The following is a 24,931-nucleotide window of genomic DNA, read 5'->3' as shown; positions in this document are numbered from 1 at the left end:
GGGTGGGGGGTCCGATCGGACCCCCTCCCGCTGTTTACGGCGGTCCGATTCGGTCCAGGAGCGCTCCGTGATGAGGGGATGGCCGTTGGTTTTCGGCCACCCCCTCTGGATCGCTCCTGGCCAATGAGAAGCTTCCTCCCCTGTGTATTGTTTACACAGGAAGGAGGAAGTGATGTCATTCTCCTCGGGGCGGTCTTTTTGACCGGACTACGAGGAGAAGACTAATAGTAAGTGTGCACCAACACTACACTGACATGTAGGCACACACAGGCACACAACCCCCCCCCGATCCCCCCCCGATCGCCCCCCGATCCCCCCCGCCCCCCCCCCCCCCCCCAGTCACAGTGTCACTGATTGCATTGATCATTTCTTTACTGATCAATGCATTCAGTGTCAGTTGTGACAGTAAAAACTGTCAGGACAGTTAGTGTTAGGTCCAGGGTAGCCCCCTATCACCCCCCAATAAAGATTTAACCCCCTGATTGCCCCTAGAGTTAACCCTTTCACCCCCTTTTGCCAGTGTCACTAAGCGATCATTTTTCTGATCGCTGCATGTGTCGCTAGGTAGCTAGTTATTTTTTTAGGTTCACCGCCAGGTTTTTATATCGCTAGGTACCCCGATATACTACCCAATAATGGTTTTAACCCCCTGATTGCCGCTAGTTAACCCTTTCACCCCCTTTTGCCAGTGTCACTAAGCGATCGTTTTTCTGATCGCTGCATTAGTGTCGCTACAGTCGCTAGGTAGCTAGTTATTTTTTTAGGTTCACCGCCAGGTTTTTATAGCGCTAGGTACCCCGATATACTACCCAATAATGGTTTTAACCCCCTGATTGCCGCTAGTTAACCCTTTCACCCCCTTTTGCCAGTGTCACTAAGCGATCATTTTTCTGATCGCTGCATGTGTCGCTAGGTAGCTAGTTATTTTTTTAGGTTCACCGCCAGGTTTTTATATCGCTAGGTACCCCGATATACTACCCAATAATGGTTTTAACCCCCTGATTGCCGCTAGTTAACCCTTTCACCCCCTTTTGCCAGTGTCACTAAGCGATCGTTTTTCTGATCGCTGCATTAGTGTCGCTACTTTTCGCTAGGTAGCTAGTTATTTTTTTAGGTTCACCGCCAGGTTTTTATAGCGCTAGGTACCCCGATATACTACCCAATAATGGTTTTAACCCCCTGATTTCCGCTAGTTAACCCTTTCACCCCCTTTTGCCAGTGTCACTAAGCGATAATTTTTCTGAACGCTGCATCAGTGTCGCTAGTGTCGCTAGGTAGCTAGTTATTTTTTTAGGTTCACCGCCAGGTTTTTATAGCGCTAGGTACCCCGATATACTACCCAATAATGGTTTTAACCCCCTGATTGCTGCTAGTTAACCCTTTCACCCCCTTTCACCAGCGATCACAGTATAAGTGTCACTGGTGACACTGGTTAGCCAGTTAGTTATTTAGGTTCCCCGTCAGGTTTTTATATAGCGCCAGGGACCCCCATATACTACCTAATAAAAATTTGAACCCCCTGATTGCCCCTAGTTAACCCTTTCACCACTGATCACCGTATAAGTGTTACGGGTGACTCTGGTTAGTTTGTTTTTTATAGCATTTTATATTCAAATCCGGAAGGCAGTGCTTGGTTTTCGGGGTCCCGTACGTGGCTAGGCTCCCAAAAAGTCCCCCACATGTGGTATCCCCGTACTCGGGAGAAGCAGCAGAATTTATTTTGGGGTGTAATTTGACTTCTGCCCATAGCATGTGTGAGCAATATATCATTTAGTGACAACTTTGTGCAAAAAAAAAAAGTTTGTAATATTCCCGCAACTTTTGGCAAAATATAAAATATTCCATGGACTCAACATGCCTCTCAGTAAATAGCTTGGGGTGTCTACTTTCCAAAATGGGGTCATTTGGGGGGGGTTTTGTGCTATTTTGGCATTTTATGGCCTTCGAAACTGTGATAGGTAGTGAGGAGTTAAATCAAAAATTTGCACCCTTAGAAATCCTGAAGGTGGTGATTGGTTTTCGGGGTGCCGTGCGCGACTAGACTCCCAAAAAGTCCCACACATGTGGTATCCCCGTACTCGGGAGAAGCAGCAGAATGTATTTTGGGGTGTCATTTCACATATGCCCATAGCATGTGTGAGCAATATATCATTTAGTGACAACTTGGTGCAAAAAAAAAAGTTTGTAATATTCCCGCAACTTGTGGCAAAATATAAAATATTCCATGGACTCAACATGCCTCTCAGTAAATAGCTTGGGGTGTCTACTTTCCAAAATGGGGTCATTTGGGGGGGTTTTGTGCTATTTTGGCATTTTATGGCCTTCGAAACTGTGATAGGTAGTGAGGAGTTAAATCAAAAATTTGCACCCTTAGAAATCCTGAAGGTGGTGATTGGTTTTCGGGGTGCCGTGCGCGACTAGACTCCCAAAAAGTCCCACACATGTGGTATCCCCATACTCGGGAGAAGTAGCGGAATATATTTTGGGGTGCAATTCCACATATAACCATGGCATGTGTGAGCAATATATCATTTAGTGACAACTTTTTGTAAAAAAAAAATTTTTTTTTTTTTTGTCATTATTCAATCCCTTAGGACAAAAAAAATAAATATTCAATGGGCTCAACATACCCATCAGCAATTTCCTTGGGGTGTCTACTTTCCAAAATGGGGTCATTTGGGGGGGATTTGTACTGCCCTGCCATTTTAGCACCTCAAGAACTGAGATCGGCAGTCATAAATTAAAAGCTGTGTAAATTCCAGAAAATGTAGACGCTATAACTTTTGCGCAAACCAAAAAATATACGCTTATTGACATTTTTTTACTAAAGACATGTGGCTGAATAAATTTTGCCCTCAATGTATGACTAAAATTTAGTTTATTCGATTTTTCTTATAACAAAAAGAAGAAAATATCTTTTTTTTTCAAAATTTTCGCTCTTTTTCCATTTATATCGCAAAAAAAAAAAATCGCAGAGGCAATCAAATACCATCAAAAGAAAGCTCTATTTGTGGGAAGAAAAGGACGCAAATTTCGTTTGGATGCAATATTGCATGACCGCGCAATTACCAGTTAAAGCAGCGCAGTGCGAAATTGCAAAAAGACCTCTGGTCCTTAAGGTGTTTATTGGTCCGGAGCTGAAGTGGTTAAAAGTAGGAGTATTACTCATAGTTACATAGTTACATAGTAGGCGAGGTTGAAAAAAAGCACAAGTCCATCAAGTCCAACCTATGTGTGTGATTATATGTCAGTATTACATTGTAGATCCCTCTATGTTGCAGTCGTTCGGGTGCTTATCTAATAGTTTTTTGAAACTATCGATGCTCCACACTGAGACCACCGCTCGTGGAAGGGAATTCCACATACTTGGCGCTCTTACAATAAAGAACCCTCTACGTAGTTTAAGGTTAAACCTCTTTTCTTCTAATTTTAATGAGTGGCCACATGTCTTGTTAAACTCCCTTCAACAGCATACTCTAGGTGGGGCCGGACCAGAGTCTTGTAGAGTGGGAGAATTTTAATTTTATCTCTGGAGTTGGTGCCCTTTTTAATGCATGCTGATATTCTGTTTGCTTTGTTAGCAGCAGCTTGACATTGCATGCCATTGCTGAGCCTATCCTTTACTAGGACCCCCAGGTCCTTTCCCATCCTAGATTCCCCCAGAGGTTCTCCCCCCAGAATATAGATTGCATTCATATTTTTGCGACCCAAATGCATTATTTTACATTTTTCTACATTGAAATTAATTTGCCATGTACAGAAGTTACCCACCCCATTAATTTGTTCAGATCTCTTTGCAAGGTTTTGCAAGTAAGTTATTAACCTGCTTAGCTTAGTATTATCTGCAAATATGGAGATTGAACTGTTATCCCATCCTCCTGGTTGTTTAGGAACAAAATAAATAGGATAGGTCTCAGCACAGAACCCTGGGGGACCCCACTACCCACCTCTGACCATTCCAAGTACTCCAAATTTATCACCACCCTCTGAAGTCGCCCTTGTAGCCAGTTTTCAATTCATGTACTCCCCCTATAGTCCATGCCAATGGACCTTATTTTGTACAGTAAAAGTTTATGGGGATCTGTGTCAAATACTTTTGTAAAATCCAGATACACCACCTACAGACCTTCCTTTAGATGGCAACTCACCTCCTCGTGGAAGGTTAGTAGATGCGTTTGGCAAGAATGATTCTTGATGAATGCATGCTGATTACAATGATACAGTTCTTGTTAACTAAAATCTTGTATATAGTCCCTTATCATCCCCTCAAAGAGCTTGCATAATATTGATGTTAGGCTAACTGGTCTGTAATTCCCAGGGATGTATTTTGCCAGTGTCACTAAGCGATCATTTTTCTGATCGCTGCATGTGTCGCTAGGTAGCTAGTTATTTTTTTAGGTTCACCGCCAGGTTTTTATATCGCTAGGTACCCCGATATACTACCCAATAATGGTTTTAACCCCCTGATTGCCGCTAGTTAACCCTTTCACCCCCTTTTGCCAGTGTCACTAAGCGATCGTTTTTCTGATCGCTGCATTAGTGTCGCTACAGTCGCTAGGTAGCTAGTTATTTTTTTAGGTTCACCGCCAGGTTTTTATAGCGCTAGGTACCCCGATATACTACCCAATAATGGTTTTAACCCCCTGATTGCCGCTAGTTAACCCTTTCACCCCCTTTTGCCAGTGTCACTAAGCGATCATTTTTCTGATCGCTGCATGTGTCGCTAGGTAGCTAGTTATTTTTTTAGGTTCACCGCCAGGTTTTTATATTGCTAGGTACCCCGATATACTACCCAATAATGGTTTTAACCCCCTGGTTGCCGCTAGTTAACCCTTTCACCCCCTTTTGCCAGTGTCACTAAGCGATCGTTTTTCTGATCGCTGCATTAGTGTCGCTACTTTTCGCTAGGTAGCTAGTTATTTTTTTAGGTTCACCGCCAGGTTTTTATAGCGCTAGGTACCCCGATATACTACCCAATAATGGTTTTAACCCCCTGATTTCCGCTAGTTAACCCTTTCACCCCCTTTTGCCAGTGTCACTAAGCGATAATTTTTCTGAACGCTGCATCAGTGTCGCTAGTGTCGCTAGGTAGCTAGTTATTTTTTTAGGTTCACCGCCAGGTTTTTATAGCGCTAGGTACCCCGATATACTACCCAATAATGGTTTTAACCCCCTGATTGCTGCTAGTTAACCCTTTCACCCCCTTTCACCAGCGATCACAGTATAAGTGTCACTGGTGACACTGGTTAGCCAGTTAGTTATTTAGGTTCCCCGTCAGGTTTTTATATAGCGCCAGGGACCCCCATATACTACCTAATAAAAATTTGAACCCCCTGATTGCCCCTAGTTAACCCTTTCACCACTGATCACCGTATAAGTGTTACGGGTGACTCTGGTTAGTTTGTTTTTTATAGCATTTTATATTCAAATCCGGAAGGCAGTGCTTGGTTTTCGGGGTCCCGTACGTGGCTAGGCTCCCAAAAAGTCCCCCACATGTGGTATCCCCGTACTCGGGAGAAGCAGCAGAATTTATTTTGGGGTGTAATTTGACTTCTGCCCATAGCATGTGTGAGCAATATATCATTTAGTGACAACTTTGTGCAAAAAAAAAAAGTTTGTAATATTCCCGCAACTTTTGGCAAAATATAAAATATTCCATGGACTCAACATGCCTCTCAGTAAATAGCTTGGGGTGTCTACTTTCCAAAATGGGGTCATTTGGGGGGGTTTTGTGCTATTTTGGCATTTTATGGCCTTCGAAACTGTGATAGGTAGTGAGGAGTTAAATCAAAAATTTGCACCCTTAGAAATCCTGAAGGTGGTGATTGGTTTTCGGGGTGCCGTGCGCGACTAGACTCCCAAAAAGTCCCACACATGTGGTATCCCCGTATCTGTGTCAAATACTTTTGTAAAATCCAGATACACCACCTACAGACCTTCCTTTAGATGGCAACTCACCTCCTCGTGGAAGGTTAGTAGATGCGTTTGGCAAGAATGATTCTTGATGAATGCATGCTGATTACAATGATACAGTTCTTGTTAACTAAAATCTTGTATATAGTCCCTTATCATCCCCTCAAAGAGCTTGCATAATATTGATGTTAGGCTAACTGGTCTGTAATTCCCAGGGATGTATTTTGGGCCCTTTTTAAATATTGGTGCTAGATTTACTTTTTTCTAATCACCTGGTACCATTCCAGTCAGTAAAAATTGGGAACAATGGTCTGGCAATTACTTGACTGAGTTCCCCAAGTACCCTTGGATGCAAGCCATCTGGTCCCGATGATTTATTAATGTTAAGTTTCCCAAGTCTAATTTTAATTCTGTCCTCTGTTAACCATGGAGGTGCTTCCTGTGATGTATCATAAGGATAAACACTGCAGTTTTGGTTACTAATGCCCCCTGATTCCCTTGTGAAGACTGAGGAGAAGATTAAATTCAATCCCTTCGCTATCTCCCCATCCTTTGTAACCAGATGTATTCTTCATTCTTTATGGGGCCAATATGGTCTGTCCTCCCTTTTTACTGTTTACATACTTAAAGAATTTCTTGGGATTTTGTTTTTGCTCTCCTCCGCTATGTGTCATTCATGTTCTATCTTAGCTGCCCTAATTGCACCCTTACATTTCTTGTTGCATTCTTTATAAAGTCTGAATGCTGATTATGATCCCTCAACCTTGTATTTTTTGAAGGCCTTCTCCTTTGCTTTTATATGCATTTCTACATTGGAGTTGAGCCATCCATTCTTTTGTTCATTCTTTTAAATTTATTACCCAATGAGATACATTGGCTAATGCCCTTATTTAATATGCTCTTAAAGCAAACCCATCTATCCTCCATGTTCTTTGTTCCTAAGATTTTATCCCAATTCATGTCTTCTAATAAGGTTTGTAGTTTAGGGAAGTTGGCTCTTTTGAAATTCAGTGTCTTTGTATTCCCCTTGTGTTTCCTATTTGTGTGATTTATACTGAAGCCAATTGACCTTTGATCTCTGTTTCCTAAGTTGTCCCATATTTCCACATCAGTGATCAGGTCTGTATTGTTGGTAAGCAGTAGATCCAACAACGCTTTATTTCTATTTGGTGCGTCTACCATCTAAACCATGAAATTGCACTGCAAGACATTTAGAAAATGGCGAGCCTTAGACAAATGCTTGGTTTCCTCCTCCCAGTCTATGTCTGGATAAATAAAATCCTCCATTAGGTTAGGGGGCCTATAGAATACTCACATTCACTTGTACATTATTTTTGATATATAGGCATACCCTCCCCCTTTTTTACCCTCTCTATCTATCTAGCTGTCGAACCAGGTCTCTTAAATTCCCACAAAATACAAATCCTCCTTGTACAACAGTATCTCTAGTTCACCTATCTTGTCCGCCAGGCTCCTGGCATTGGTGAACATGCCACTTAGTTTAGACCAGTCGCATACTATCCTCTTATTGAGTGTTCTGAGATTGCAACTAGGACTATACTTGGGTTTATGTGCTTTTGTCAACCTACCAGTAATGCCCCCAATACTACCCTCTGGAATATGTTTCGCGCTGACTATCTCTACCTCTGGGCCCTCCCCCAATGCCTAGTTTAAAAACCCCTGTAGCTGTTTGGTCATCTTTACTCCTAGCCTTCAAATGATTATTTTTTTTTATAATGCATTGGCTAACAAGCGTCAAAAGAACTTTACGTGACAAAAATGTTTCTTTCCTTTCAAGGTAAGTAATAACAACTGTGTTATGATTGCCAATAATATCAGTATGACTGTTATTGCCGTATGATAAAATTGCATGTATTCCCTTGATCAATTAACCTAATAATGGCATAAAGAACTTGCATTTTACTTTCAATAGTTTTTTATTGTTGCATCAGCAAACATAAATGAACTGAGATACAGGTAAAACCATTACATAAGATAAAATGAAGAAACAATTCAAAGGACACCTTGCATATTGAAGATGGAAAGGTCCATTGTCCTCCTGCTAGTCATTGCCTATGTTCCAAACTCCAGAAGAAGGGAGGGTCACACATCTCTGACACCCCTTCTTACAGGATCTTGATGTTCCGGGGAGGGGAGGTCAGCCTTCCCAAAACTGAGTCTGATAATGAGTACAAAAAGGAAAGGACAATAAACAAGAACTGGGGGAACAGAGATAATTAAATATCTGTAACAGTTGATAGTGGATTAACCTTGCTAAGATTGAGATATCTTGAAGGACTATTGTTTCAAGATAGGTGAATGGGCTATAAGTAGCATATGCAGGACAAACTTGTGGACGTCCACTGAGTAAGTGGTACCAGGTAGAAAAAGAAAAAGTCTAAAGGATATTCACACTGCTTAAATGTAGAGCTATAAATACCTCTCAACAGCAAGGTGAGACGTGATATAGGAAGTGTCTCAGAGGGGGATGCAAACAGCTGTACCTGTAAGACAACAGTGAGAAGAAATGAGAGAGAGAGGAAAGGAGGAAAGAAAAAAGGGGTAAGAGAGAAAAAAGAAGCAATAGCATAAGAAAAGACAGTGTGGAGCTCGCTCATCCACTCGAATCCGAGTTAGCAAGAGGAGGTAGTTGTCTGAGATAGGTATCTGGTCCAGGGCTCCCAAATTGCCTCATGTTTGTCAGCAGTATCCAAGAGAATGCTAACAGTTTTCTGCTGGGCCATGATCCATGTTATCTTCATTTTGATCGAGAGAAAAGACACCATGGGTTACTTCCAAGCCCGAGCAATCTTTAGCTTGGTCCCAAGAAAAATAAACATGATCAGGCTGAACCAGTTTAGGTGTTTTGGGGATAGGTAAGTTTAAGAGGGTAAATTGAGGAGTCTTTTGCATTGGTAAACCCATAACTTTTCTAATGGTGTGGAATATTTTATTCCATAGGCCCCTGATCTTGGGACAATCCCACCATACGTGTATCATCGACCCAACATGCCCACATTCACGAAAGCACAGAGGGGAAGCGTTAGGGTAGATTTTGGCAATTTTCAGGGGGACCATATACCACCGCATTAGGACTTACAAATTTGCCTCAACTAGTGCTATGTTTAGGATGCCCTTAGGTGCTGCCATCAAATCTCTATGCCATTCCTCTATGCTCCAGTGAAGTTGCAGGTCATTTTTACCAAATCTCTCATATATTGCGCTTTGGTCTTAGTCTTAGCAATTGATCAGTATATCACTGATATTCACCCCTCTGCTCCATGGCTTGACCCCACCAACTCTCGTAGTCCGTGATTATGAGTGGTGTAGACGTGGAAGACCTTAAAGACCGGATAGAACTTGCATTTTACAAAAAAATACACATCCCATCCTTTTTTAAACCCAGTCTCAATATATGTAATGCATGGCTCATGAACTTGCCTTTTTATTTTTTATTTTTTAAATGTTTGGTATAGGAAATGCAGTAAGACTCTTGAAATAGAAGCACTAAAACCGTTTTCCCCAAGCACAACAAAAAGTGCAATTCAAACCAGCACAATATTGTGTGTAGATAATTCATAAAAGACTATACAAATTGACTTGTCCTTCCTGATATCTAATAGTCAAAGCTCCCATAATATTTTGTTGTTTTATTCTACTACAGTTAAATAAAGCACTGAAATAACATAGGGTGTTGCAGCCAGCATTTATAAAAAAATTATTTGCAAACAATCTCATATGCTTACACAGCATAAGTGTCAGAGGCGTTGCAAAATAAACTGTGGAACACATTCAAGTCTCTGAACACCTGACAGTCATAATACAGAACACCTGCATTTTTACAGCAGACTAAAATCTAGAATAATGTACTTACAATGATGTGGCTTAAATAATCTTTTGGACTATGTTAAAGTTCCATATGTAGTTTTTTTTTCTCATTCCAATATTTCTTTATTGAATATTAAAAAAACAAAAAAAATGGCTTTAAGGCATGCATGTGCTTTGCCAGGTCAGGAAAAAGTAACAGGCTTTCTTCAATACTCCACCTCTTTACAGCATTTTATACTTTTTTTCATACCTTTGCAACACAGGGTAAAACAGCCTGTTATCTTTCTATGAGGAATTTGATAGTGGAAGTCTAACAGAGATAGTTTATTGAGATTTTGCTAAGGAATTTGATACTGTACCTTGTAACATTTGATCTATGAAATGAGGTCTGTTGGAGTTGACAACATTTTTGTACATGAATAGGAAACCTGCTATGTGAATGGGTCCAGAGAGTAGTACTACATGACTCTCTAACTGGTCTAAGGTTGGGAGTAGTGTTCTCTGGGAATCTCTTGGGGCCAATGCTATTTATTAATACTATAGTTGTTTCAATTTAGAGCTCAATTTCAGTGTTTGCTGATAATAATATGTTATGCAAGGAAATTACTTTGGCACAGGATATAGCATCAGTACAGCAAAACCTTGACAAAATATTGGGTTAGGCAGCTACATAGCAGATCTGATGTCACACACTGCACAACATAGAGCATAGGGCTTAGTGTAATCTGGAACCTGAGTGGAGGATAAGGACACCCCCCCCCCCTCTACACAGTCTCACTGGGAAACTTGCACATCTGAAGCTGTCAATGAGCTGCTGTATGCTAAGGAGAGGGGGAAAGCAGGACATCTCCAAGGAAAAATATCCGATATTACTCATGCAGATTGCAGAGCAAGGAGAGAGAGGACAGGATGCACACTAGACACTATGGATTGAGGCAAATACCCTTTTGTGGATATAATTTGGTCCGTGTTCATTTCCCCTAGAGGGCCTGAAAAATTTTTGTTCAGTAATTTTACAAGGTCAAAATCAACTTCTTGGAGTAGCTTGTTGAACCATAAATACCTGTTTCCGGGCAGTAATCTTTATATTTCTGACTGTGCAGACATGTTTCACACATATCAGTCTCCATGCTGCTGCTTATCACCTTGTGAACAGCAACAATTACAATGTACAGTTTGAGTGATTAATGGAGAGGAAAGGGACCTAAGGAAATGCTGCATGCAGCCTACATCAAACTGATAACATCATGTGCCCCACTCGGGCTCAGAGTACACATTAGGGGTTTATACCTATTGGGTATTGATGAGTATAGACCATGTGATACATACTTTTTTACGTCACATTGATTGTTATCTTCTTGCCACCCCATTTTTTTTGTTTTTCTTTTCATAGGGGAAATATTTCCTGTGATAATACTTCATTCAGGTGCATTTAAAGCACACACTTGTATTATATAAGGCTAGGAGGAATTCACACAGTTTATTATGAGAAGATTCTGAACGCATATCCCAACATTTCAAATTCCTAAAATGTGCCTGCTGTACCATGTAATTGTATGATAAAGTATCCTGTTTTTTTTGTATTGCTTCCTTTGCGTGAAATGCCTGGTGTTCCTGCTGGTCCCTCTGCTTTCCAATAAAAATTGACCATGCTAAGCAGGAGCACACACTGTTGTCAGTTCTCTAGCTATGTGTACCCTCCTTCAGAGATCAGACTTGTCCTGACATGCCCCAGCTGCTCAGTGTGCTGCTGCTTCTCCTCCCCCCACCCCCAGCTCTTATGCAACTGGGAAGAGGGGGAATGGAATTTCTTATAAAAAGGGAAAAGAGTTATTTATAAAGTGTTTTTTTAATATCTATACAAAATATTTTGCCTTTCCTTTTTCTATCTCAAACTAAATGGGTTGTTTTACAAGGTGATCATTTACAATCACTTTAACTCTTTCAGTAATTCATTGTTAATTGACAGAACTGATTTATTATAACAACAGGTACAGTTTTTAAATAAACCATTTTTGTATATTGTGACAGAAATATAATTATGGTATTGGCATAGGTAGCTAATGTTTTTTTTTTTAAATTATGAGTAAAACTCATTCAAATAATAACAATCCCTCTATCTTAGAAAATTAGCATTTAATTTATTCTTATGCAATATTTTTTCTTCATTTTTACAAGATGTAAACTACCACTTAGTTTCAAACTTATATATGTCTTATATTGGTGCGCAAGAGAAATGCAGGTGCAAATATGAAATTCATTGTCACACTAGAGTATAACTGTGATAAATCTACCCTGTTTCTTCTCAATTTATGCTGAGCAAATTTTTTTTGCTCAAAGATTTACTGTTGGATACCCAAATTCCCTTCTTGTTGGACAGCTGTGATCGTAATATCCACTTCATAAAGATGAACAATCTGTTCCCTCTAAAGGGAGTACTAATGGCAATCTGTTTATAGATATAATTTCTTAATATGACCTGTATTTAAGAACAAAAACTGCTTCTTCGGATTAACCCTTTGTGCAACAATATACATGTTTGTAGCAAGCATTTTAACTAAACCCAGTATACGCTTGTTAAACTAAAAGTGAGGTCCATCTCTTCTGACTGTTAAGGTAAAATGTGACAATGGTCCATGTTTGTGCAGGACTTGTGCCAGACTATGCATATTAAGGTATTCTAAGCAAGCAGTAAAAGCACATATTCACATTTAACTTTATAGCTATAAGCATTCTGGAGAAATTCAATTGGAAAGTTCACAACAAAAATATCAGTTTCTATGGGAGCAGATATTGGCAATCTGCCTGCTGTGTAAGTAAACAACCAGTAAATGTTTCTAAGCTGTTAGAAGCTGACTTAAACTGATTTCATGGTCTTTGTTGTGATCCTGGAGGATATTTGAAATAACAAATTAGCTTACAGTTAAAGCAGTTAGAGAGGTGGAATACTTTTTAGCTATTTTACTATTTGTAAGAGTTTAGCTAGAGTTGTCACTTTTTTATTTACTGATATAAAACAATGTTGAATACAGTTGATATTTGATAATTTTTCAGGTTAACACAATACATTACTACATACAGTGATTTATTTATTTATTTTTTGTAGAAAAGCATGTGGCCTAATTGCAAGTTTACTAAGCATTAAAATACAGTAAATAATCAGGGGTACCAAAGAATAATTTAAGTACTGAATTAAAAGTTCATCAATTGACTTTCAGGGGTTCCTGCCACATTATGTTTACCCTGAGTGTAGTTTCAACACTGAAGCTTACTTATATTTTCTATATAATTGTGATCCATACAGGATTACATTACGTCTCTTCCCATGTCCCCTTACTAGGTCTGCTACTGTGTAAGCAGCATGAACATGAATGGCAGCAGGCAGTATATGATTTATTTTCCCAAGTCCAGCAAGTAGATGTTTATTCTACTAAAGCCAACATCCTCCTAGATAGAAAGACAATAATAACCATCCCAAGCCCTTCTCTATCAGAATTTCTTGTTATTTTCTACAAGACCCTGCTCTTCTTGACAGTGTATGTTATAACTTAGATTGTAAGCTCTAAGGAGCAAGGCCCTCTGATTCCTACTGTATTAAAGTGTATTGTATTTGTACTAACTACCCTCAAGTTGTAAAGCACTGCATAAACTGTTGGTGCTATATAAATCCTGTATAATAATAATAATAATAACAAACATAACAGCACTTTTTACCATTTTAAATGCCACTTTAATTAAGTCAAACACCTCTGACAATTTTTTTTAAAGCAGTGATGCTCACTGTGGAAATTTTCTGAAGGCTAAGATCCCAACATCAGAAATCAGCTAGAAAATTATATTGGACGGTAATCAAATACAGTATCTCGCAAAAGTAAGTAAACCCCTCACATTTTTGTAAATATTTTATTATATCTTTTCATGTGACACTGAAGAAATTACATTTTGCTACAAGGTAAAGTAGTGAGTGTACAGCTTGTATAACAGTGTACATTTGCTGTCCCCTCAACACACAGTCATTAATGTCTAAACCACTGGCAACAAAAGTGCGTACACCCCTAAGTGAAAATGTCCAAATTTGGACCAAAGTGTCAATATTTTGTGTGACCACCATTATTTTCCAGGACTGCCTTAACCCTCTTGGGCATGTAGTTCACCAGAGCAACACAGGTTGCCACTGGAGTCCTCTTTCACTCCTCCATGAGGACATCACAGAGCTGGTGACGTTAGATACCTTGTGCTCCTCCACCTTCCATTTGAGGATGCCCCACAGATGCTCAATAGGGTTTAGATCTGGAGACATCTTGGCCAGTCCATCAAATTTACCCTTTACCCTCAGCTTCTTTAGCAAGGCAGCTGTCGTCTTGGAGGTGTGTTTGGGGTTGTTATCATGTTTAAATACTGCCCTGCGGCCCAGTCTCTGAAGGGAGGGGATTATGCTCTGCTTCAGTATGTCACAGTACATGTTGACATTCATGGTTCCCTGATGAACTGTAGCTCCCCAGTGCCTGCAGCACTCATACAGTCCCAGACCATGATACTCCCACACCATGCTTGATTGTAGGCAAGACACACTTGTCTTTGTAGTCCTCACCCAGTTGCTGCCACACACGCTTGACACATTCTGAACCAAATAAGTTTATCCTGGTCTCATCAGATCACAGGACATGGATACAGTAATCCATGTCCTTAGTCTGCTTGTCTTGAGCAAACTGTTTGCGGCCTTTCTTGTGCATCATCTTTAGAAGAGGCTACCTTCTGGGATGACAGCCATGCAGACCAATTTAATTCAGTGTGTGGCATATGGTCTGAACACTGAGAGGCTGACCCCCCACTCCTTCAACCTCTGCAGGAATTCTGTCAGCACTCATCTGTCTATTTCCCAAAGACAACCTTTGTATATGACGCTGTGCATGTGCACTCAACTTCTTTGATTGACTATGGAGAGGCCTGTTCTGAGTCGAACCAGTCCTGTTAAACCACTGTGTGGTCTTGGTCACCCTACTGCAGCTCAGTTTCAGGGTCTTGGCAATCATATTTTTCAGATCCTCAGAGAGTTCTTTGCCATGAGGTTCCATGTTGAACTTTCAGTGACCAGTATGAGAGAGTGAGAGCGATAACACAAAATGTACCACACCTGCTTCCCATTCACACCTGAGACCTTATAACACTAACAAGTCACATGACACCGGGGAGGGAATATGACTAATTAGGCCCAATTTGGACATTTTCACTTAGGGGTGTACTCACTTTTGTTGCCAACAGTTTAGACATGAATGGCTGTGTTTTGAGTTATATTGAGGGGACAGCAGTTTTACACTGTTATACAATCTGTACACTCAATACTTTACATTGTAGCAAAGTGTAATTTATTCAGTGTTGTCACATTAAAAGATATAATAAAACATTTACAAAAATGTGAGGGGTATACTCACTTTTGTGAGATACTGTATGTTAAGGGAAATGGTCATCCATACTTCTATTTATGTACGATGCAACTAGTCACTTTTCCCCCATTTTGTAATGTTACATCTTTTTTATTTTTTAAGGTTTTTATTTGCCAAATGTACATACAAAAATAGAACATTGCACATTATTTGCATCTCTAGTTACAGCCATCAAAGGACAATCATCATACAAAGTTCTTTGGAGTAAACATCGAGTAATCATGGATCTGCTAGTATAGATAGTGTATTTTTAATTTTTTTTCTTCAAACTACCAGTTGTCTTCTATAATTGTAATGTGAATTATTGTCAACCTATGACATGGTAAAAAAACAAAATAAAATAACATTAGAAAACAAAACCTTGGAGGAGAGTACCTCCTAAATCATTTGTGCTGTGTGCTGCCATCTCCCCAACCCCTAAAACATGCTCTTCCAGTATCTTCTTACAATGTACCTCGTTCAACCGTGATATATATGAAGTTAAGTTTAGATAGCACATGAAGTGGTTTCTTTGGAGTTTATCCATCTTCCCCACACTCTGTTAAACTTTTTCTTATTACCTCTTGCCTCGTAAGTCATTCTGTAAAAGGTGATATTTGCATTAACCAACCCCTTCCAAGCAGATAAGGTAAGATGGTCCCTCTTTATCCAGTTTAGTACAATTAGCATCCTGATATAGTAATACAGTAATCTCAAAAACGTTCTTGTATTGTTGCTCATCACTTCATCTTCTATTACTCCCAGGATGCCCAAAAGTGGGCTACAGATGTTCGGGAGTTCAAACGTGTCTGCAACGAACTGTTTCGCCTGTGACCATAGGGGTCGTACCCTGTTACACCCCCACACCATGTGGATAAAAGTGGCATCTGCCACCAGGCACTTATGACAAATAGGGTCGTCTCTTCGGCTCATCCTATATAATCTGTGTGGGGTGTAATACATTTGGTGTAGGTATCTCAACTGTATTAGTTTGTCCCTAGCGGAGATGACCGTGGGCACATAGGAGGTCAGAACTGCCTCCCAGTGAGCATCAGTTTGCTCCAGAATAATGTCAGTCTATCTGGCTCTCATTTTCTCCTCCTTCGGCTGTTTTCTTTCCATGAGTAATGCATAATAGGTAGATATTCTTTTGTGTGGTCTGTTTCTGCAATCAGTGTTTCTATTTTAGTGTTTTCCAAGAGCACCAGCCCCGCTTCGAATTGAGCATGAGCCACATGCTTCAGTCTAATATGATGAAACGCCCATGATTTAGGGACACTCAACGCCCTCTTTAACTGAGCAAATGTCTTAAGTTCTCTGATGCAGATAGGTAAGGCCATACTTGGCCCATCTATGTCCATCTTCCAAACTAAATACATTTTTTAAACAAGGGTTAAACCATAGTGGGGCATTTGGAGATAGGTGAGAGGGTCTGTTGTGTATATATTTTATAAAAATCTCAAACACCCGTTTAGCAGATTGGAGCACAGTCATACAGTCTTCAGTAGGTACCTCTCCTCTGAACAAGAAGTTCAAAAGTGTCTCATAGGAGGTCGCCACAGATGCCTACAACGCAGTAGCAGCATTGTTCAGCTCTGGGAACATACACCAGTGAGCCTGAACAAAGCTGTGATGCCAAGTAGTACAGGCGGAGATCAGGGGTAGCCAGACCTCCCCTTCCTACTGGTAGTTGCAGAATGATTAGCGACACTCGAGCCGCCTTGTCTCCCAACAAAAAGGAGGTTAACAAGGAGTCGATATGTCTGAATGTCCTTTTAAGGATGTACAATGGGGCATTGGATAGTATATATCAACATTTTGGGAGGAAAAACATTTTAAACAGGTTAGCTTTGCCTAGCAATGTGAGCGGGAGGTCGTTCCACTTCTGTATTCTGTCTCTGAAGGCTCTAATTACAGGCCAAAGATTCACCTTAGTATATGATTCAACAGGTAACTGAACATGTATATGTAAGTATTTAAATAGATTTTTTTATTTTTAAAGGTTAAAAAAAAAAAACTTCTTTCACATTGCCATTATGGGATATTGTTTATTCCATTTTGAAATGAGGCTGTAATGTAACAATATGGGGAAAAAGTGAAGCAATGTGAATACTTTCCGGATGCACTGTATATCAAAACAGTAATGTGGGCCTATAGTTCATATATTTAGCTCCAGACTTTACATGTACACAACTGGGGTAATCTACTAAATGATTATAGAGCATGTTGTTAGCAATATGAATGTTTATTTACACTAACTTAAGTGGACATCAGCTAGGTACCAATAAAGTTTCTCTAATAGTGTGTGCCTCACTGGTGTCTGTTACATTTTCCCTAAAAAAAAAAAAAAATTCCATGTAGCCTCTGACAGTGATATCACTACTATAGCTGTGAATCTCCTCCATTCAGAAAATACCTTGTCGTTTTTTTCAAAAAAGGCTTTTTGTGAATGGAGGAGCTTCACAGTAGTGATGGACGAACTTCCGACGGGACGTTTCGCGAACGCGAAATGCGAACGGACCCAAACGTTCGCGAAACCGACCGTTCGCCGCGGGCCCCATTGACTTCAATGGGAGGCGAACTTTGCAAACCTTCATGTCGAATTTGCGGCCACGTGGTAATTATTAGGGGGTAAAACGTAGTCCCACCATCTGGACAATGACATAATACATGTATGAGGTGAATTTGGGATCGATAACTACAAGCATTTTTATTTTATTTGGGAAATTGTTCTAACAATTCAGGACTATGGAGCTAATGAAGGCAATGGAGGAGAGGGAAGGTCAGGGACCAGGGTAGGCAAAGAAGAGGGTGCAGGAGATGATCACCAGCAGCGTGACATACCGGAATGACACATGCACCGTGATAGAGGCATCTGACAGCAGCACCGTAATACAGAGCACTGACAGCAGCACCGTGACATACAGCGCTGACAGCAGCACCGTGACATACAGCGCTGACAGCAGCACCGTGACATACAGCGCTGACAGCAGCACCGTGACATACAGCGCTGACAGCAGCACCGTGACATACAGCGCTGACAGCAGCACCGTGACATACAGCGCTGACAGCAGCACCGTGACATACAGCGCTGACAGCAGCACCGTGACATACAGCGCTGACAGCAGCACCGTGACATACAGCGCTGACAGCAGCACCGTGACATACAGCGCTGACAGCAGCACCGTGACATACAGCGCTGACAGCAGCACCGTGACATACAGCACTGACAGCAGCACCGTAAGCAGCCCCAGGAGGAAGTCAGCACAGCACAGGGATGGTGTGATCCCCTCATAATAAGAACCCCCAGGAGGAAGTCAGCACAGCACAGGGATAGTGTGATCCCTTCATAATAAGAACCCCCAGGAGGAAGTCAGCACAGCACAGGGATATCATAAGCAGCCCCAGTAGAAATATGACACCGCTCAACCTCTTCAAAGAGGAGGGTAGGGGCATATAGTACGGTGTGCTTTTTTGGGTCAAGGAAGTGAGCCAAATGAATTAAGAAGGTCTGTGTGCTTGATTAAAAAAATAGTTTATAGACATATACATGGTCTACTGGTCACATGTGTTGAATTCCTCCGAGATCCATGCCTCATTCATTTTTAGAAATGTGAGGTAGTTAACACTGTGGTGAGCTAGGCGAGTACGCTTATCGGTCACAATCCCCCCTGCTGCGCTGAACGTCCTTTCGGACAGGACACTGGATGAGGGGCAAGCCAACAGTTCGATTGCAAATTGGGCAAGCTCTGGCCAGAGGTCAAGCCTGCCCACCCAGTAGTCTAGGGGTTCATCACTCCTCAGAGCGTCCACATCGGCCGTTAACCCAATGTAGTCGGACACCTGACGGTCTAGGCGTTCCCTGATGCTGGATCCGGATGACACCTGTCGATGGGTCGGCTGAAAGAATGACCTCATATCCGAAGTCACCAACACATCTTCAAACCGGCCTCTTCTTGCAGGCGCTGTTGGATTGGTACCCGCAAATCCTTCTCTGGGAGTGGGAATTGCTCCTCTGCCAGCGCACGCAAAAGCAGAATGCAGCATTTCTCGAAGCAAGGCCTGGAAGTGCTGCATTCTGACAGCCCTCTGCGACGGCGGTAACATTTCCGCCATTTTGTGTTTGTACCGGGGGTCTAAGTACGTTGCCACCCAGTACTGGTCCTTGACCCTCATGCTTTTTATACGGGGGTCCCTATTAAAACACTGGAGCATGAAGGCCCCCATTTGCACTAAAGTGGAAGCGGTGTGGTGGCCTGGCTCCTGCTCATCATCCAGGATAATGTCGTCCTCTTCATTCTCCTCTCCCCATCCTCGCACAACAGGGATCCCAGAAAGGTTTAAAGCATGCTCTTCTTGCTCCTGCTCATCCGCCCCGGCACCATCCTCCTCTGACTCCTCATCAGACTCCTGTTGTTGACTTGTCTCAGATAGAGTAGCCCCCCCTGGGAATTCATCCAGCATTGCGACTTCCTCATCTTCCCGCTCCTGCTCCTCCACAGCCTGATCAATGACACGACGCAATGCACGCTCCAGAAAGAAGGCATAAGGTACCATGTCACTGATGGCGCCATGGCTGCGACTGACCAGTTTGGTGATCTCCTCAAATGGCCGCAGAAGTCTGCATGTGTCGTGCATGAGCAGCCACTGGCGCGGTGAAAAAAAACCCAGCTCCCCAGAACCGTTTCTTTCGCAGAGTTCATACAGGTAGACGTTAACTGCACGTTTCTGCTGGAGCAGCCTATCAAGCATATAGAAGGTTGAGTTCCATCGCGTCGGGCAATCGCAAATAAGACGTCTGACCGGCAGATGGTGTCGCCGCTGAATGTCAGCAAGGCGAGCCATGGCCGTGTAAGATCTTCTGAAATGGGCCGAGATTTTCCTTGCCTGCCGCAAGATGTCCTGGACCCCAGGGTATTTGACAAGGAATCGCTGCACGACCAAGTTTAAGACGTGTGCCATGCACGGCACGTGCGTGATTTTGCCCTGTTTCAATGCGCTAAGCAGATTGGCACCGTTGTCACACACCACTTTACCAACTGTCAAATTGAGCGGTGTTAGCCACTCATCTGCCTGTGAACGCAAAGCTGAAAGGAGTGCCGGGCCAGTGTGGCTCTTTGCTTCCAGGCACAACAGACGCAGCACGGCATGGCAACGTCTCACCTGGCATGTGGAATAGGTTCTGGGGAGCTTGGGCGGTGCAGTGGAAGAGACGCTAGCAGCGGAAAAGGAGGAGGCAGCTGAGGAGGAGAGGGAGGAGGATGGAGTAGGAGGAGGAGAAGAAGAGTCAGGCCTGCATGCAATCCGTGGCGGTAAAACCAAATCTACACGGGTGCCACGGGTTACATGCTTGACGGCCGTCAGAAGGTTCACCCAGTGGGCAGTAAAACTGATATACCTTCCCTGCCCGTGTTTGCTAGACCACGTGTCTGTGGTCAGATGTATCTTGGCACCGACACTGTGTGCCAGAGATACATTCACTTGCCGCTGAACATGGCCATATAGCTCTGGGATGCCCTTCTCTGAGAAATACTTCCTTCCTGGGACCTTCCATTGTGGTGTTCCAATGGCCACAAATTTGCGAAAGGCCTCCGAGTCCACCAGTTTATATGGCAGTAGTTGGCGGGCTATGAGTTCTGACAAGCCAGCCGCCAACCGTTGGGCAAGAGGGTTATCCGGCATCATCATTTTTTTACGCTCAAACATTAGGCCCACGGAAGCCTGCCTTTTTGCAGAAAAATGTGAGCTTGGCGTGATGGAAGGTGGAGTGGAGGACAATTGTGAGGAGAGAGGAGAAGGAGAAGTAGAAGACGAGGCTGGACGGTGAGAGCCTGCAGTGTGGCTTTGTGTGTTCCGTTGCTCCCACTGGGCTCGGTGATGGCTGCTCATGTGCCTTCTTAAGGCGGTCGTCCCTAGGTGAGTATTGGGCTTACCGCGACTAACGCGTTGACTGCAAAGATTGCAGATGGCAACGCTATTGTCAGCAGCGGACACGTTAAAAAAAGCCCACACTGCGGAGCCATGTGCCGGTGTCCTGGGAGCGCCAGATGTGACCGTACATGGTCGATGACTCGCTCCTGATACATTTGCAGTCTGCTTTGTCCCTGCTGTGCAATGTAAGTCATTGCTGCTTCTCCTCCCTATCTGCTGGTCCATATCTCCCTCTGAACTCCCCTCCTCTTCCTCTCTTGTGGGCACCCACGTGACATCACTAGACACGTCATCATCAACGTCACCTTCCCCACCGCTATAAGTAGAGATCTCGGAGTAGGCAGCAACACCGGGGACCAACCTCCTCCTTGGGCTGATCTGGGTACTGGCGTCAGACTGCTGAGTAGCGCTTGTTGCTACCTCCTCTTCCTGATCCAATACCAAGAGTGGCTGCGCATCAGAAATGTCCTCTTGATATGGATCGGAAAATAATTCCAGTGACTCAAGCGGAAGGTATGTGGTGGTGGTGGTGGTGGTCGTGTTGTTGGTGGTAGTGTCTTTGGGGGTGCACATAGCAGAGAGTGAAGAAGAGGGTGCAGATCGAGAGGATGAGGAGGGTGCAGAAGAGTAAGGCTGAGCGAGCCACTCAACCAAGTCTGGTGCATCCTTTAAAGTAATTGAACGCACCTTCTGCAACTTCCCACTTTGGCTCAAGCCTGTTGCTCCTGCCCTACCCCTACCACCCCTGCGGAAGGGCCTGCCTCTTCCTCTGCATGTCATTTTTTAAATGACCCTGTGACAAAACTCTTAGTCCCTATACCGCTGAAGGACTGCTGCAGTATAGGTGAGCGGTCAGCAGTGGTGCACGTCAACCCTATCTATTGTGGACCGATAGCGGTCCTTACAGAACAGCAGACTGTACCGCACTCAAGCCTATGTACCGTAGCACCCTATACCAAGTTACCAGTCCTTATAAGAACTTTTGTGGAACAAGCAGGTTGTGTGTTAGTGATTAGCAGACTGTACGTCAGTCCCTATACCGCTGAAGGACTGCTGCAGTATAGGGCAGCGGTCAGCAGTGGTGCACGTCAACCCTATCTATTGTGGACCGATAGCGGTCCTTACAGAACAGCAGACTGTACCGCACTCAAGCCTATGTACCGTAGCACCCTATACCAAGTTACCAGTCCTTATAAGAACTTTTGTGGACCAAGCAGGTTGTGTATTAGTGTTTAGCAGACTGTACGTCAGTCCCTATACCGCTGAAGGACTGCTGCAGTATAGGTGAGCGGTCAGCAGTGGTGCACGTCAACCCTATCTATTGTGGACCGATAGCGGTCCTTACAGAACAGCAGACTGTACCGCACTCAAGCCTATGTACCGTAGCACCCTATACCAAGTTACCAGTCCTTATAAGAACTTTTGTGGACCAAGCAGGTTGTGTATTAGTGTTTAGCAGACTGTACGTCAGTCCCTATACCGCTGAAGGACTGCTGCAGTATAGGTGAGCGGTCAGCAGTGGTGCACGTCAACCCTATCTATTGTGGACCGATAGCGGTCCTTACAGAACAGCAGACTGTACCGCACTCAAGCCTATGTACCGTAGCACCCTATACCAAGTTACCAGTCCTTATAAGAACTTTTGTGGACCAAGCAGGTTGTGTATTAGTGTTTAGCAGACTGTACGTCAGTCCCTATACCGCTGAAGGACTGCTGCAGTATAGGGCAGCGGTCAGCAGTGGTGCACGTCAACCCTATCTATTGTGGACCGATAGCGGTCCTTACAGAACAGCAGACTGTACCGCACTCAAGCCTATGTACCGTAGCACCCTATACCAAGTTACCAGTCCTTATAAGAACTTTTGTGGAACAAGCAGGTTGTGTGTTAGTGATTAGCAGACTGTACGTCAGTCCCTATACCGCTGAAGGACTGCTGCAGTATAGGGCAGCGGTCAGCAGTGGTGCACGTCAACCCTATCTATTGTGGACCGATAGCGGTCCTTACAGAACAGCAGACTGTACCGCACTCAAGCCTATGTACCGTAGCACCCTATACCAAGTTACCAGTCCTTATAAGAACTTTTGTGGAACAAGCAGGTTGTGTGTTAGTGATTAGCAGACTGTACGTCAGTCCCTATACCGCTGAAGGACTGCTGCAGTATAGGGCAGCGGTCAGCAGTGGTGCACGTCAACCCTATCTATTGTGGACCGATAGCGGTCCTTACAGAACAGCAGACTGTACCGCACTCAAGCCTATGTACCGTAGCACCCTATACCAAGTTACCAGTCCTTATAAGAACTTTTGTGGAACAAGCAGGTTGTGTGTTAGTGATTAGCAGACTGTACGTCAGTCCCTATACCGCTGAAGGACTGCTGCAGTATAGGGCAGCGGTCAGCAGTGGTGCACGTCAACCCTATCTATTGTGGACCGATAGCGGTCCTTACAGAACAGCAGACTGTACCGCACTCAAGCCTATGTACCGTAGCACCCTATACCAAGTTACCAGTCCTTATAAGAACTTTTGTGGACCAAGCAGGTTGTGTATTAGTGTTTAGCAGACTGTACGTCAGTCCCTATACCGCTGAAGGACTGCTGCAGTATAGGTGAGCGGTCAGCAGTGGTGCACGTCAACCCTATCTATTGTGGACCGATAGCGGTCCTTACAGAACAGCAGACTGTACCGCACTCAAGCCTATGTACCGTAGCACCCTATACCAAGTTACCAGTCCTTATAAGAACTTTTGTGGACCAAGCAGGTTGTGTATTAGTGTTTAGCAGACTGTACGTCAGTCCCTATACCGCTGAAGGACTGCTGCAGTATAGGGCAGCGGTCAGCAGTGGTGCACGTCAACCCTATCTATTGTGGACCGATAGCGGTCCTTACAGAACAGCAGACTGTACCGCACTCAAGCCTATGTACCGTAGCACCCTATACCAAGTTACCAGTCCTTATAAGAACTTTTGTGGAACAAGCAGGTTGTGTGTTAGTGATTAGCAGACTGTACGTCAGTCCCTATACCGCTGAAGGACTGCTGCAGTATAGGGCAGCGGTCAGCAGTGGTGCACGTCAACCCTATCTATTGTGGACCGATAGCGGTCCTTACAGAACAGCAGACTGTACCGCACTCAAGCCTATGTACCGTAGCACCCTATACCAAGTTACCAGTCCTTATAAGAACTTTTGTGGAACAAGCAGGTTGTGTGTTAGTGATTAGCAGACTGTACGTCAGTCCCTATACCGCTGAAGGACTGCTGCAGTATAGGGCAGCGGTCAGCAGTGGTGCACGTCAACCCTATCTATTGTGGACCGATAGCGGTCCTTACAGAACAGCAGACTGTACCGCACTCAAGCCTATGTACCGTAGCACCCTATACCAAGTTACCAGTCCTTATAAGAACTTTTGTGGAACAAGCAGGTTGTGTGTTAGTGATTAGCAGACTGTACGTCAGTCCCTATACCGCTGAAGGACTGCTGCAGTATAGGGCAGCGGTCAGCAGTGGTGCACGTCAACCCTATCTATTGTGGACCGATAGCGGTCCTTACAGAACAGCAGACTGTACCGCACTCAAGCCTATGTACCGTAGCACCCTATACCAAGTTACCAGTCCTTATAAGAACTTTTGTGGACCAAGCAGGTTGTGTATTAGTGTTTAGCAGACTGTACGTCAGTCCCTATACCGCTGAAGGACTGCTGCAGTATAGGTGAGCGGTCAGCAGTGGTGCACGTCAACCCTATCTATTGTGGACCGATAGCGGTCCTTACAGAACAGCAGACTGTACCGCACTCAAGCCTATGTACCGTAGCACCCTATACCAAGTTACCAGTCCTTATAA

The 24,931-nt window shown here is 43.4% G+C and overlaps 1 protein-coding gene across 5 annotated transcripts in view; it reads left to right on the top strand.

Annotated features, from left to right (window-relative positions):
* NAALADL2 (N-acetylated alpha-linked acidic dipeptidase like 2) overlaps positions 1–24,931 on the top strand; it is a 1,383,985-nt gene that overhangs the window by 1,058,893 nt on the left and 300,161 nt on the right. The window lies entirely within an intron of this gene.

Source organism: Lithobates pipiens, unplaced genomic scaffold (assembly GCF_037356315.1).
Source record: "Lithobates pipiens isolate NorthernLeopardFrog02 unplaced genomic scaffold, aLitPip1_a1.2 Scaffold_18, whole genome shotgun sequence".
Taxonomy (NCBI): domain Eukaryota; kingdom Metazoa; phylum Chordata; class Amphibia; order Anura; family Ranidae; genus Lithobates; species Lithobates pipiens.
The sequence above is the reverse complement of the archived record's forward strand: the minus strand, read 5'-3'. Positions and strand labels throughout refer to the sequence as shown.